The sequence below is a fragment of the Opisthorchis viverrini genome (assembly GCF_000715545.1).
Source record: "Opisthorchis viverrini unplaced genomic scaffold opera_v5_596, whole genome shotgun sequence".
Classification (NCBI taxonomy): domain Eukaryota; kingdom Metazoa; phylum Platyhelminthes; class Trematoda; order Opisthorchiida; family Opisthorchiidae; genus Opisthorchis; species Opisthorchis viverrini.
In genome coordinates, this window is record NW_008752260.1 from 55983 (window position 1) to 62490 (window position 6508).

Genomic DNA, 6508 nt, shown 5'->3' on the forward strand with positions numbered 1-6508 from the left:
GAGCAGCAAATTTGGTTTGTCATTTTTGTTTGGTTGACGAGGTAGGTTTTGGCGCGGTGTAGCCTCGATATTGACGAAGGCAGCTACAGCAACGCACGTCGACGTAGGCCATGGGCATCGCAGAGTTTCTTCCGGCTACTGCGCAAAACCCCCCAAGTCTTGCACGCTGATGCTTGCGACTATAGTGTTGGCGAAAACCTCGCAGTATGTAATTTGGCAACATATATTTGGACGGTTTCGTGAACGTGGACCTGTGTACTCACCCCAAAGGGAACTCAAAATACTGGTGAAAAGGGCGGTGCAACAAAAAAAGATGTTTCATTTCTGGATATCTTCCATTGATCTAAGTAATATTTACCTTTTGGCCGGCCCCGTACTTAACGTTGATACTCTTCAATGTAACGGAACTTTGTGTGCTACTTGTGATAAAACTTTTATGGTCATTTCAGCCCACTATGACTACTCACCACCAACACCGCCATCACTGACACTACTTGCGCTAACTTAGTTCACAATCTTGAGGGCGATTTATGAATATTCCGGTAGCGCGACCGCCAGCTGCCCTCAGAATGAGGAAACAAATATTTGGATGTCCAGAAATGCTCACAAAACTACCGATGAGGTTCAACCCTCATCCAAACGATATGGATGGTAACTGACAACAGCAACGCCAAAGCGATGGATGAGCAGCCGTATCCTGCAGAGATTAGTTAGTTCAGTGCTGTGGTGAGAGGCTGTTTGCCTTATCTTCGAAGGAGGTGCAGATGAAAATGCACAGACTACTCGAAGTCTCTTTCTTACTATCATACTTAACTCGATTAAAGTCTCTGTTGCGGGCCCGTATACTTAATTGCATCTTTCCTCGCTGTGGATTCAAGGTCACCAGTGTGCACCAGTTTTGGTTCTCAGATAATTGTTTTAGATCGAGGATCCAACCACCTCCTATTTGAGTTGTTCCTACTGGCAGGTCACACAGCTATGCTGTGGAAAATCCCTCAGGGTAGCGTGACACAAATTCTGTGAGATTTGAGGGTATGCATCGTTGCCACTTTGTGTCTAGAATGGGGAAAATGTTTAGGATCTCACAGATTTGTGTATGAACTTCATTGATTATCCTATAATGTGCATTTGATACGAAGCCAGCAAACGACGAGCTACGGTGAACTCAAACTAACACGGAGAACGTTCCTACCGTTGTCAAGAATAGGCACTTTTGGCGAATTTCTGTCAACATGTTGTCCCGTGAGTGCGGACAGGAAGCACTCTACATCTGTTCCAACCTCTCTGAGGTTCAATTTCACTGTGCAATTCAAGAAAAGAAAACCCAAGCACTGTGGATTCCGTTCTTCTATAATTGTTATGGAGCAAAACTTCCATTTTGCTATTTCCCTTTTGCAGGTTCATCACCTTTATTGTTTTTGACTTGAAGGTAAACGTTTTGTTGACCTTGTCATCGGAACTGTCGTTTAATTCAACACGTGGTTTGCTGTATTGTAAACACGTAGCTTCGAGTAGGTGTGGACACTCAGATGATGCGTACATTTATTGCCACGTTACAATATGATGTTATCCAACAATAACTGCCAAAAACCGAAACACATATCATTGCGATAAGCTTCTTTGTCGCAGTCTCCGACAAAGAGGAGATTTTGTACCAAACGTCAAGGGGAAATTAGTTGATCCCCTAATTCACCTTCTCAAGCATGTTAAGTAGTTTATAAGTGAATCAGAATATTTTGATACCCATCGACGCAAACCTCATTTACGCAGGCACGATAAATCCTTCTCCAGAAAGAAGTCTTTCTCCCATATTTTTGTGGTCCACAGCATCTTAAATGCCCTTTTTATACTGTAAAACCCGGTTCTGGGTAACTGCTTGATAGCCTGATGCGCTCAGTCAAACCAGAAATATCAATGGACGTGTGAATCAGCGGCGTGTGTTAGCATGTCATGTGCAGTTGAAACGAACTGTCTACAGATATCACGTGGAAAGCTTTAGGTGGCCCAAAATGGAACTCATCTGGCAAGTGCAACTGAAGAACAACCATTTTGGACTGCCTCAAAAAAAACGGTTATTCCATTGGCAGGTTTGCAGTCCAGCTACCTTCGGAGATGGTTCTCCTAATACATATAGTTGGGGTTTTTTGACTAAGGTAACCGAATTTGCACAAACGTACACCAAATGTATATAACTCGTCATCCGTTTGAGCGGTGACCAAGACCGACTTATGGTTGCGCACCAGAGGTTTCATGGGACCCCAGTTCGAGCATAGAACAAATTGGTATATGCGGTACGCAAAACATCTGTTAATAAACTTATTTTCAGCTGCTGGGTTCCACAATTAATCAAAATGCGCATTGGCATAATTACTACCAACCAAAAATTAATTGGTCGTTGATAATTCGCAGGTTTGACTATTCTCCGTGATTCCTGTTGTGCAATAGCTGTAAGCGATTCTCAACTTGACGGTATAGTCCTCCCTTGTGATGTTTATGTTATTTGATGGTTTTAGTAGCTCTCGGGAACTTTTACTGGGATTCGGGAGACTGACCTTCCTTACCTTAGGTTTTTAAGCGTTCTTTCACTCCGAATTTAGGTAAGTGGGTTTTAATAGTGAGCTGGTATTCTCTAGGATTCCTGTTGCATACGTAAAGGAATTCTGTCCCAGTCATTATTCTGGAGTTTTTTCCGTTATATAATTAATGGCTACCAGTAGCAGCGACAGGGTTGGCTGACTGGTAACTGGATTCCTCATTACAGTTGATCAGTTAAAGTATAACGCCAATTTGTGAAAATCAAATTGTTCTTGAAAACACATGGATTCAAGTCACTTCCTGTCGTCCACAAATCAAACAGGCTTTGGTGTTGAGGTGAGCCTTCGATATTTTAAAGTGCATTTTCATCACAACCAGAACTTCTATTAAAGCATTCATACTACTTTTTGCCGGTATCGCTTGTAAGAGTCCGGCATCTCTTCCTGATGAAAATAGGGTAAAAGTGAATCTTTCCACGCATGCCTTCTACTGGTTCAAAATATCCATCAAATGGTTTTAATTTTTGGTTTCCTCTTTATTATTTAAATTAGAAACACAGAAAACAGTAAATTTGTATGTTCAAAGTTTGGGTGGCCCTCGGTGTCAATGAATCGTGTCAACCACAAGCGTCATGAAACCATGGAGTTACGCAGTCAGTGGACACCACCACACCAAACCACAAGTTTGCCGGATAAACATTTCGCCAAGCAAAAACCGCGGTTATCAGTTATCAGCGANAAACCCCCAAGGAGGCCAGCCGCTATGTTAAACCCTTTTACCGATGCAGTTTGCTTCTCAGTAATATTTGTAGTGCATGAGCCCTCAGTGAACTGGTCCAGGTTTCTTCTAGGGTTTACAAAAATCGCCAATGTGCATACGTTTTTGAAAAAAAATGCACAAATGCTCAGTCATTGAATAAGCTGATCAAAATAATCACTTGTACACTGGTCATCAAAAGATTTGTAACTCCGACCTATTAAATATGTGGTTGATAGCTTTTTCACACTACCGTCATACGTGTGTAAGGGAGAGTTTGTTTCACAGTAGATGGACACTATAAAATTCCAAGCACTACACGCTTCAAATAAGCCTGAAGATTATGCGTTTTTGTTCGCTTCTCATAGCGTACTTGTTGTGTGTCGACCATGTTGCATGTTTAGAAGCCGCCGATTTCCGCAACTGGTCAGCGATATCTGACAGTAAAACGTCGATTATCTTGGTGATTCATGCGGCTGGTTCCAAATCCTGCATAAATTATCGACAACAAGTACGTTTCAGTTGGTTTTCCATTGGTCCGAGTCTCAGAAATTTTCTCTAAAGTCCAGTTCATAGGGTTTCAAAGGGGAAATGTGCACAAATGATACCCGAAACATTTGTGCTTTCCTTAATACGTTTCATGGCTGTGATGTTTCAATAGAAAGGGCAATAGATGGATGCCACTAATAATCGACAAATTCCGTGGCCTGTGTTCGCTTTCGACAGTATTTCCTTGTCGTGCTTCGATATTCCGCTCTTTGTGGGGAGATTCTGCCTTCGGCGTCATATGTTACCGTCACGTCATATGTTCACGTTATTCGTAGACCAGAATCGACACCCTTAAGTTTTTAAGTAGTGTTATGTCAGATGAAATAATTGCCTGTGAGCAAAAGCAATGTTCTTAAATAAAAACAAGTGAATTTGAGGAATTCGATTATCTGCAAGCCACCACTAATCACCTAAGCTTGCTTTCTGGATTCATCATATAAGAGAAATGCTCCTAATATCCACTGTACTGTAGCCTTGACCGACCTGATTTAGAAATCATGTGTCGGTAATCTCAACGAAAACCATTGACACAAGTTGTGAAACCGAACAGATTCATTCCGAGAGCACGAGTATCACCAGGCTATATGATAATAATAATTCTGTACTACTTCGTAGGACCAAGTAGTGTATATTTGAACGCCACGTCAAATGTGTCTGTATCCATTTTTGATACTCCTTGAGCTTTATTGTATTGTCACTGTGTTTCGCCGAAATGTGATTAGTTGTCTAGGGTAGGGACCATTGACAGAATCGAACGCATTATTATCGAAGTTAAGGGATACCAAGATTATAGAGCTGTACGCATGTTATTGCCGTGACACTTGACGAAACGCAAGCTGTGGTTCTCACAAACCAGACTAGACTAGAATATTGCTTTATATTCCCGGGCTTTGTCTACGAATTCCTTTGTGAAACGAAGTAAATTATGCTTAGGAGACATTCCGATCACGATGGAATCATACTAAGTTTTCGGCAAAAGCTGTACTGATATTGCCCCCAATCGAGTCGATTTAGACAGTTTACTACGCCCACGGAAGTCAAAACACTCAGACAAATAACGCCAAAGTATTTCACGACTATATTCAAACAATGTTTTGGAGTTGGACTCAAGCAGGAACTTGATAGCTTTTGAGGTAAAACATGCAACCGATTATTTCTAAAGCCTACAGAGTTTACTGTTCGTTGTCATGACTGTATATGTGTAGCTGCAGTTAATCAGTCGATTAATTGTTGAAAATGTTTAATCGGATGATTGGTCGTGCATACCAGTGATTGCCTGGCTCATGGGCGGCTTCTTTGGGCCTGTTGCGGGTATAAAAGGGAATAGGGAAAGCTCAACTTGAGTTTCTTCCGTCACCCAGCAGCTTCAGCTTTCTCAGGTTACAAGGTTTGTCAACCCATACCGGTGTATTAAAAAAATCTTCTTTGGTCGTATTTATACTGGCACGGAAATCTGTTCCCAATGATATTGGATGATGATAGGGACTAAGATTCGTGCAAACACTTCAGCCATTAGTGAGCAACATTCCTTAAATTTGGGGCTAACGCATCCGAAAGAATCAGCGATGAACTTTCAATCTAAATGACTGGTGTCTTTTCAGTGCAAGACTGAGGCGGTTTATTCGTTATTCACAGTTCGATATTAAAAACAGCTTTGACGGATTATCAAGAAAGCATTCCGCGAGGGCTGATGTGCTTACCATAACTGATTGCCGGCCATTCTGGGCTCTGATCACGCGCTTGTCCGGAGTCGCGTCTACCTACGTTTACCGGGACCCCGTAAAGTGCGGACGAATCGCCTGACAACTAAAAGTTTGGAACATCCGGATGTCTAAGGAATTTACGAAAATCGTCTTCTAGGGTCTTTTCCAAATGCTCCACCAACAGATGTGAACTCATACTGGGACGAGATTGCCGCCGCTTCGGATAGTGCCTGTAATTTAGCCCGAGGCGCGACCAAACTAGGCGCACTCAAGCACTGGTTATCAGATCAAAAGTGGCACTACTTAAATCTCAAAGAAATATCCCAGCTCGTCCTGAAAATGACCCGGTGCGAAGAGTTATCAGACGCCAAATGAAAACGACCTTCCGATCCGACCGTAAAGAATGGTGGACACAGAAATCCAAAGAATTGGAAGACGCCAAGAAAACCAGCTATGCCCAAAGATTATTTCAGTTGATCGGCGCGACCGGTCCCCGGAACACATTTGTGGGTGAAACCATGAATGGTCATAATGGAACGACCATCTTGAATAAACTAGAACGCCTGGAACGGTAGGCAGAATAATTCGAAAGATAACTAACTTGGTCACCAGCCGTCACTCATCTAGAGCCCACAGACAAAGTGGAACCCTGGACGGTGAAGTGGAACCTCCTAACGCCTTGGGGGTTTACGCCTGCATATGATCTCACAAGCACCTCCGAGCTCCTGGTCTGGATGATTTCCCACTCCCGCACTGTTCAAAGACGAGGGTGAAGTTATCAGTCAGCGCTTGTTCGATGTGTTCGCTTACATATTGGAAAAGGAGTCTGTCCAAAACTACCGGGGAGAATCGGTGATAACGCCGTTTTCAAAAAAGGCACGCTGTGAGTTTGGTAACCACGGGGGATCAGCATGTCCACGGTCGTAACGAGACTTTTGGCGTCAATTGTGCTTCATCGAACAAGC